The 8757-nt window shown below is 51.5% G+C and overlaps 1 non-coding gene across 1 annotated transcript; it reads left to right on the forward strand.

The window, feature by feature from the left end:
* The first annotated feature begins 3058 nt into the window (after positions 1-3058).
* Positions 3059-3130, forward strand: TRNAP-AGG (transfer RNA proline (anticodon AGG)). Its single transcript has one exon. It is a non-coding gene; the product is annotated as a tRNA-Pro (tRNA).
* Positions 3131-8757: the final 5627 nt, after the last annotated feature.

The following is an 8757-nucleotide window of genomic DNA, read 5'->3' on the forward strand; positions in this document are numbered from 1 at the left end:
CTTGTGGAATGAGGAATTGTCTGAGGAAGTGACAGACAAGCAACTGGCCTCAAACCTGGGAAGAAAGGAAGTTCACAAAGGCAAAGCCACGACTGGAGATGTTCTCTGTCACTTTAAAAAAAAAAAAGATTTATTTATGCATACAAGAAGTGGGGTACTGGGCCTCCCCGGTGGCGGTGGCGCAGCGGTTGAGCGCTGGGTTGCGAAGCTGCCCGCGGCCTCTGCGGCGCCGGTTCGATCCCCGGCTGCTCCCCGGCCACCGGAGGAGGAACCCACATGGTGTGCAGACTTCTCCTGTTGCCCGCTGCTCCCCTCAGCAGTGTACCTCGGTCCTTCTGCTTGTTCTGCTCCCTGCTCTTGCTCTGGTGAATTCTCTCACCCTCCCGCGCTTCTGACTGTACCCAGTGCATGTATAAACAAAACAAACAAACCAGCAAACAAATAAATAAAGCATGCCTCTATAAAAAAAAAAAAAAAAAAAAAAAAAAAAAAAAAGAAGTGGGGTACAGGCCAGAGGTGCAGGGGGTGAGAGGATTCACCAGACAGAGCGGGGAGCAGAACAGGAGACTGACTGAAATACACTGCTGAGGGGAGCAGCGGGCGAACCAGGAGAGGTCTGCCGCGCCATGAGGGTAGCTCCCTGGCTGGCTGGGGATTGAACTCGTGCTGCAGAGGCTGGGATAGCTTTTGAGTTCTGTGCTTACCCCCTTGCACCACCACGGAGGCCTGTTCTCTGTGATTTAAATGTAGAGACAAATGCTTAGCCTAAAGCTCTACTGCCTGGCACAACCATTTTAGCTGGAAAACAAAATGGGTTTCCACTGAGGCATGCTCTGGTCCCTAGGTGACCACCATTTTGAAGTCATCTAGGAGGATATGGAGGGTTAAGGCTGTCACAGCAGCAGAGGTGGGCAGGACACTGCTCCAGACAGACCACCCAAAGCAGATGACTCTGCCTCACATCCCAACAGCACCCCAAGAGAGAAGCACTGGCCGGGCCTTAACCCCCATCTCAGCCCAAAGACATTCTCAACAAAGTCCCCCTGGGGGCCCCCACTTGAGCCACTTCACTCTCTGCCACACCCACCCAACAATTTAGGGAATGTGTCTGAGGTCATGGAATGGATGATGAGTCGTGCGCTTTTATTTATAAGCCAGTTTAAAGTTGGGGAACAGCTACCCAAAAAAGTCTCCTTGGTTTTAGAATAGATGAGCTGTTGCCTTTCTCTCCGGCTGTAATTAGTTAGCAGAGCCAGTTGTCTGATCCAGCCACTCCTAGATGGACATAATAAAACTTTATCTCCTGGGTGCAAAGGAATGTCGGCCAACCCATTCTCTAAAGCAAGGGCCCTTCATCCCCGCAGCCAGGAGTGGGCCTGGTTCATCAGGAAGCCTGTTTCAAAGGATGGAATTTGCTTCAGACTTGTAGTTTCTACCTAGAACCCAGTGATGAGGACTTAGTTGAAGATCTAGGACCACTAGTGATTTTTGAGCATATATGCCTGACTTTCATTCACTCTTATTCATTCATTCATTCATTCTACAGGCATTTGCTAAGTGAGGTCTGCAACGGCAGCTGTGAGGACTAATCTGATAAAGTACACATACAGGATGCAACACACAACTGCTGGGGAGTCCTGCGTGGTGCTAGCAGCATTGCCAAGGCCGGCACAAAGCTGGACACAAAGACAGTCAGGCACGTCCCCACCCTCTGAAGCTCCCAGCTTCACCAAGGGTGACCCCTGGAAGAAAGCGAGGGTCCCTGGGTCGTGAAGGATGCCTCACGGTGGAAGCATAGCCCTAGCTTTTGAGGCAGAGACCTCCCTCCTCACTCTCATTTGGGACACTTCAGGGAGAAAAGGCCCCTCACCCCCAACTCAGTCCCGTCTTTGCCTGCTGCAGTTTCTTCCAGAAGCCTCCCTGGGGAAGGAAGTGTTTGATCTCCCGTTTAATGGAAAGCTGGATAGCAGTGTGTGCTCTGCTTTTAAAGCAGGCTTTGGATTCAGATAATGTGCCTCACAAGATGAATTTAGACAAGTCTCTTTTTTCAGAGAACATGACATCTATCACAGGTTGTTCTAAGGTCTGTGAAGCACAGGACACACAGCCTGTCCCCATGGCCCTCATGTTGCCCTTATGATTAAACTCCTTTCCTTGTACAGCACTTTACAGTTTACAGAGTGCTTTCGCCTACATCATCTTACCTGACCCTCAAATTACCCTGTCAGGCAGACAGGATAGGTGCTCCATCCCCAGGGGTAGATGAAACTGAGTTAGTATCACCTTGTGAGGGTGAGCAGCACAGTTTTCTAGGTCCTCATCTAGGAGGCTGGTGTTAGGTTTGGAGCTTTTTTCCTGGTGGTCTGATCATGAGGCAATGAAGAAGGGTGGTTCTTCAGTAGGAGCGGGAGTTTCCAGACAGAGGGACTCATGGGGCCTCTCTGGTGGTGCAAGAGGTTAAGACACAGCCTATGAAGCAATACGCAGCCACTGCAGCACGATTTCGATCCCCTGGCCAGCCAGGGCGCTGACCCACATGGCTCAGACCTCTCCTGTCTCCCCTGCTGCTCCCCTCAGCAGTGTATTTCAGTCCGTCTGCCTGTTCTGCTCCCCGCTCTGTCTCTGGTGAATCCTCTCACCCCCACACCTTTGGCCTGTACCCCAGTTCTTGTATGCATAAATAAGTAAATCTTAAAAAAAATAAAATAAATAAAATAAAAAGAAGGACTCAGCCCTGGAGTTCCCCAGGAAAGGCAAGGCTGCAGGAGTCTGACTTTTATGTGGTTCCCCCACAGCGCCCCACCAACTCCCTTGGCTGCCCTGCGGAGCCCTGGGTCTCAGTGGGAAAGGGACCCTGCCTGCAGCCCCTGGCAGGGGGGCAGGTGAGCAGCCGCAGTGCCCTGGGAGGAGCGAGAGGGGCGAGGCCTGCTGGAGCGCAGCCGGCCCGGGCGAGGAGCCAGCCTGGAGGGAGGAGAAGAGAGGCTGCCTCTAAGAACCACAAACTTCACTGCTGCTGATGTGGTGAGGAGGGCCCAGCCAGACAGAGGTAGTTGTCAGCGGCTCGTTGGTCTAGGGGTATGATTCTCGCTTAGGGTGCGAGAGGTCCCGGGTTCAAATCCCGGACGAGCCCAGCTTTTGTTTTTTTTCCCCCCTCTCCCCCTGTGCCCCTTTCTCTGCACACCTCTATGTACTGCCTGCCCTTCCTCGAGTAGAACCAACAGATGGTCTACTGATGGGCCAACACGGGGCCCTGGGGTCTAGTCGGTCTCCCCATTCGCCCTGGCTTGTAAATGCGCCATTTTCGCAGTGAGGCCAAACCGTGCCGGAGGGGACGGGAATAGCTTCAGGAGCTGAATCTGAGAAGGTCAGAGCCAAAGAGTTGCATTTTTTTAGGCTGAAAGACAGCCTGTCGGGAAGCCTCAAAGAGCAAATGATCAGGAAAATTGGAGGGTAGGCCTGAGTTGGTCAAGCAGAGGTGAGCTCTCCTTGTAAAACCCAAGTTACGAAATGCAATGGATTCAAAGGTCCAAAAGTTATAATTAAAGTTATAAAGTTTATTATAAGTTTTATAAAGTTATAATTCTGTCTCAGTTTTCCTCCTGGTAAAATTGGAACCAATATTTATTTCTTACTGTTGTTGGGAGGATTAAACCAGAAACTGCAAGTGAAAACCCTTGCAAATCAGAATACAGGTCACAGAGATAGGGATTGTTAGGAACAATACTAAAAATAAAGAGGATCTAGAGGAAACTCTGGCAAAATGACAGAATGAACTAATAATATAACTCTGTCATTACCCAACCAACATCTCTGAGACCACGCTTCAAGCAACTCTACATCCGAAACCTCTATGTTGTAAACTAATGTTACCTCAATAAAAATAAAAGAAAAAAATACAGTCACAAAATACATTTTTATTTTTATTTTAAAGATTTATATTTATTTATGCATGCAAGAACTGGGGTGTAGGCCAGAGGTGCAGGGGGTGAGAGGATTCATCAGAGAGAGAGTGGGGAGCAAAACTGGCAGATCTACTGAAACACACTGCTGAGGGGAGCAGCAAGGGAGACAGGAGAGGTCTGCTGTGCCATATGGGTAGCTCCCTGGCTGGGGATTGAACTCATGCCACAGTGGCTGGGGCAGGGGCTGGGGCTCAGGCTGGTGATAGCTTGATAGTGCTGAGACTTAACCCACTGCACCACGAGGGAGGCCCACAAAATACACTTTTTTTTTTATTTGTTTATTTTTTTATTTTATTTATACAAGCACTAGGTACAGTCAGAAGCGCGGGAGGGTGAGAGAATTCACCAGAGCCAGAGCAGGGAGCAGAGCAGGCAGAAGGACCAAAGTACACTGCTGAGGGGAGCAGCGGGCGGCAGGAGAGGTCTGCGCGCCATATGGGACCATCCTCTGGTGGCCGGGGAGCAGCCAGGGATTGAACCGGCACTGCAGAGCCTGCGGGCAGCTTCGTAACCCAGCGCTCAATCGCTGCGCCACCAGGGGAGGCCCCCCACAAAATATACTTTTAAAAAGCAAATTCCCAGATATCAGAAAGAAAGAAGGAAGACAAGACCAAAGAAAAGAGAAAAAGAGCCTGTCACAGGGGCCCATGGTGGATTTCAGGAACCAGAGACAAGGAGCTAGGACTGAATGCTGCCCTGTCCCCCCACCCTCCAGCCCCCCAATAAGACTTAGAATATCAAAGATCTCTCTTCTCCCTGAAAAGACCAAAACAACACAGGCCAGTCCAAGAAAGTAGAAAGACCAAGGAAGTAGAGAAAAGGGGCAGAAAAACAAGTGATCCCTGACTAAGTTTTTGTATTCCAGCCGGGTTTGTGTTATCTGCATGATGCTGATCCTCAAGCAGAAAAATTAAATATAAAATTAAATATAAATTGAGAACCATTGAAATCCCTAGGGATACCACACAGCCACAAGGAACTATCTTGCTTCCTTGTGGCTGTGTGGTATGGAACTCTCATTTAAATGTGTGCACACATGTGTGCACACACACACAGCTCCTGCTTAAGAAGAGCTCACAATAAATATTGTAAAATATTGTAGACAAGGAAGCAACCCACCATAAGGAAGAATCAGCAGAAATAACAGAGAATGAATACTCCAAGAACAGTACATAATAGGACAATATGTAAAATAAATAAATAAATAAGATACTTAAAATTATTAGAGACAAGAAATATATATATATAGTATGTATGTAATCACTGAAGGAGTAGAAAGGGATATAAAATGTATAACTTCCAAAGGATAAATAAGACACATAAAACTGCTGTTACTGGGGTATAAATTGGTCCAACTATTTTATAGAGCAATTTGCAATAACTAGTAAAGTTTAAAGTATACATATTCTATGAGCCAGAGATTCTATTTTTCAGCCTGTGCCTTAGAGACAGACTTGCATATATGCCCCAAATCAAGAGTGAATGATGACCAGCATCCCAGAAGCAAGCACAGCCCTGCCTCTCGCAGCCCTGGTTTAATGCTGAAAACCAGACATAGTCAAAATGCCTGTGAGCAGAAGAATAGATAAATGAATTATATATTTTTTAAATAAAGAAATAATCAGCAGTTAAAATTCATGAAAAGGGCCTCCCTGGTGGCACAAGGGGTTAAGCACTGCACTATGAAGCAATCTACAGCCTCTGCAGCATGATTTCAATGCCCAGCCGGCCAGGGACCAACTCACATGGTGCAGCAGACCTCTCCTGTCTCGCCCGCTGCTCCCCTCCGCGGTGTATTTCAGTCAGTCTGCCTGTTCCGTTCCCCACTCTGTCTCTGTGAATCCTCTCACCCCCTGCACCTCTGGCCTGTACCCCAGCTCTTGTATGCCTAAGTAAATAAATCTTTTTTAAAAATTCATAAACAGGAACTACATGAAATAATAAGATTGAGGAAAAAAGTTTCAGAAGAGGGCCTCCCTGGTAGCGCAGCGGTTGAGCGCTGGGTTTCGAAGCTGCCCGCGGCCTCTGCAGCGCCGGTTCAATCCCCGGCTGCTCCCCGGCCACCAGAGGAGGGTCCCGCATGGCCCGCAGACCTCTCCTGCCGCCCGCTGCTCCCCTCAGCAGTGTGCTTCGGTCCTTCTGCCTGCTCTGCTCCCCGCTCTGTCTCTGGTGAATTCTCTCACCCTCCCGTGCTTCTGACTGTACCCAGTGCTTGTATAAAATAAAATAAATAAATAAATCTTAAAAAAAAAAAAAAAGTTTCAGAAGAGTGCGTACCATATAACACCACTCAGATTTTAAAAACATACAGATCAATATTCTGTATTGTTTGTGGATACACATAAAGCAAAACTGTACAGCCATAAAGAGAAGAGCTAGCTCTGAGTCAAATGTGACAAAAAATGAACAGTTGTCGGAATTCTTGGTTGCACATGGGTGTTATGTTACTCTCTGTGCTGTTCTTTTCTGCATGTTTAAAAGACTCACTTTTTTTTTTCTTTTAATGAAAGGATCTAGGCATTTAGAAATAAGGGTAAAGAGGGATAAATGGCTGCATCAGTTCTCAGAGAAGATAATCTGCTGGGCTGGGATTAGGAAGGAGGTTGAGCCCCAATCCAGGTATTACAAGTATTAGTTGAGATCATCCCCCAAAGATGATCACCTGGCTGACATCCCCACTACTCCTGGCCCTTCAGAGGGGCTTCGTGGGGCCACCATCCCCTCCACCCCATAACTAACAACCTCTTGCCTCTGAGTTCCAGCCCATCTTCAATACAGTACTGGGCTGACTAAATGGGGGTCCTGAAAATAGACTGATTTAGGTCTCTGCTGAATGCACCCCAAATCAAGAGTGCATGATGACCAGCATCTCAGAAACCAGGGGGAGATTAGTACTAATACTCATGATCAGAGCTCTGTGAGGAGAGCTTGGCGCCCTGAATGTCAGAGGTGACAACTTCCACCCCTGTCCCTCCCTCCATCAGCCAAAAGGTCAGCAGTCAAGGTCAACTGCTGACTAACCCTGTTGGTTGAGCCAGAACCAGAGGAAGCTCTGCTGGGGCAGAACAAAGGTTTTCCAGCTTTAGGGTCTGGCATGCCGCTGAGATCTTGGCCCCCACCCTCCCAATGCCAACCGCTTTCTACCAGCCCTGACAATTGCCCTGCTCTCCAAGTCTGAACAGGCCCCATATGTGGAGCAGACCTTCTGGAAGGGGGCTGGGGGGGCTTGCCCAACAGTCTTCCCGGCTGGGTCACCTTAACACCGGATCCAGAGAGGAATCCTGTCCTCTAGGGAACAAATGAAACCTGCCTGATCTGTGCTCACCATCTCTGATTGGGGAATATGACAGTGGATAAAAAGAGCGGAGAGGGCCTCCCCTGGTGGTGCAGGGGGTTGAGCGAAGCTGTCTGCAACCTCTGCAGCACTGTTCGATCCTGGCCAGCTGGCGAGGGTCCCACATGGCGCGCAGACCTCTACTGTCTCGCCCGCTGCTCCCCTCCGCAGTGTATTTCGCCAGTCTGCCTATGCTGTTTCCCGCCCTGTCTCTGGTGAATCCTCTCACCCTCCCGCACAAGGGCCTGTACCCCGGTTCTTGTACAAATAAATAAATAAATCTTTGGAAAAAAAAAAAAAAAGAGGGAAGAGCCGGGGAGAAAAAGAGAGACTGAGATGGCAACATTATAGTTACTCAGTAACATTTAATTCCACCAGTGGAAATCATGTGACATGACAAGCCAGCATTACCGGTGCAGCTGGAGATTTACCTTTGCTCATTTATCCTGTGTCAGGTACTTTGTCAGATGCTGGAGGTACGAAGATATTCCCCAACCTCCAAGAAACTGGGCAGACAGAAAAGTAGAAACTGACCCTGGCAACCCAAAGTGGCTGGTGCTGCCCTAGAGGGACAGAGTGGGGGGAGAGGGAGCAGAGCAGGACCTGCTCAGGGCATAGGGGTGCGGTGATGCCCGCGCCCCAATCTTGTTTTCTGGTTGAGCCCTGCGCTGATAGGCGAGCCCCTGCCTCATCCAGCTCCGGCACACGGTGGCCATCCCTGGAAGGAGTGACTGAACACGGGGAATATTCTCTCAGGCTCCCACATCGCCCTGGCACGAGGGTGAACATCAACAGTGCCCCCCCTGTGCGGGGGCAGGGTGCGTGGGGGGCCTGGATCCAAGCCCACACCGGGGCGTGGAGGGAGGGAGGGGTCTTTGGGCACCCGAGGTGGCGTGGGGCCCCCGAGCAGCCCCTCCGCAGAGGGTGGCTGGCTCAGGCCGGGAGCTGGCGCGGGGCGTGGGGAGCAGGGCTCGCCGCTGGCCCGTTCCGGCCCGGGCTTCCCTCCTCTGCCCCCCGCGCGCCTCTGGGGCGCGGCCGGCCGGGTCCGCTGCAGCAGAGTGGGGGGCGCCGGCCCTGCTCGAGGGCGGCGCGGGGGTCTGCGCGCGTGGAGGAAACAGGCCCGGAGGGTTTGTCCGTCCTCGTCCTGCCTCCCCCCTCCCCTGGGGGCGGCACGCGCCCCTCACCAGGCGCCCCTGCGCGGGGCCGGCCGGGCAGCACCACGGCCAGAGTCTGGGGAGCGGGTCGCCCCCGCGGGGCCGCAAACGCCGCGCAGCTCGGGTGCGCCCCCATCTCCTCCGCCGGGCGGTGGGAGGCGCGGGGTGCTCGCCCTGGACGCGCCCCGGCGCGGACCCGGGCCCCGCGCGGAGGGGGGGCTTCGGGGCGGGCGAGCGGGCGGGGCGGCGTCAGGTGGCCGCCCAGGCCCCGCCCCAGGCCCGCCCTCCGCGCGCCCGGCTCCGGGTC

The sequence above is a fragment of the Talpa occidentalis genome, unplaced genomic scaffold (assembly GCF_014898055.3).
Source record: "Talpa occidentalis isolate TD23 unplaced genomic scaffold, MPIMG_talOcc4v2.1, whole genome shotgun sequence".
In the NCBI taxonomy this organism is placed as follows: domain Eukaryota; kingdom Metazoa; phylum Chordata; class Mammalia; order Eulipotyphla; family Talpidae; genus Talpa; species Talpa occidentalis.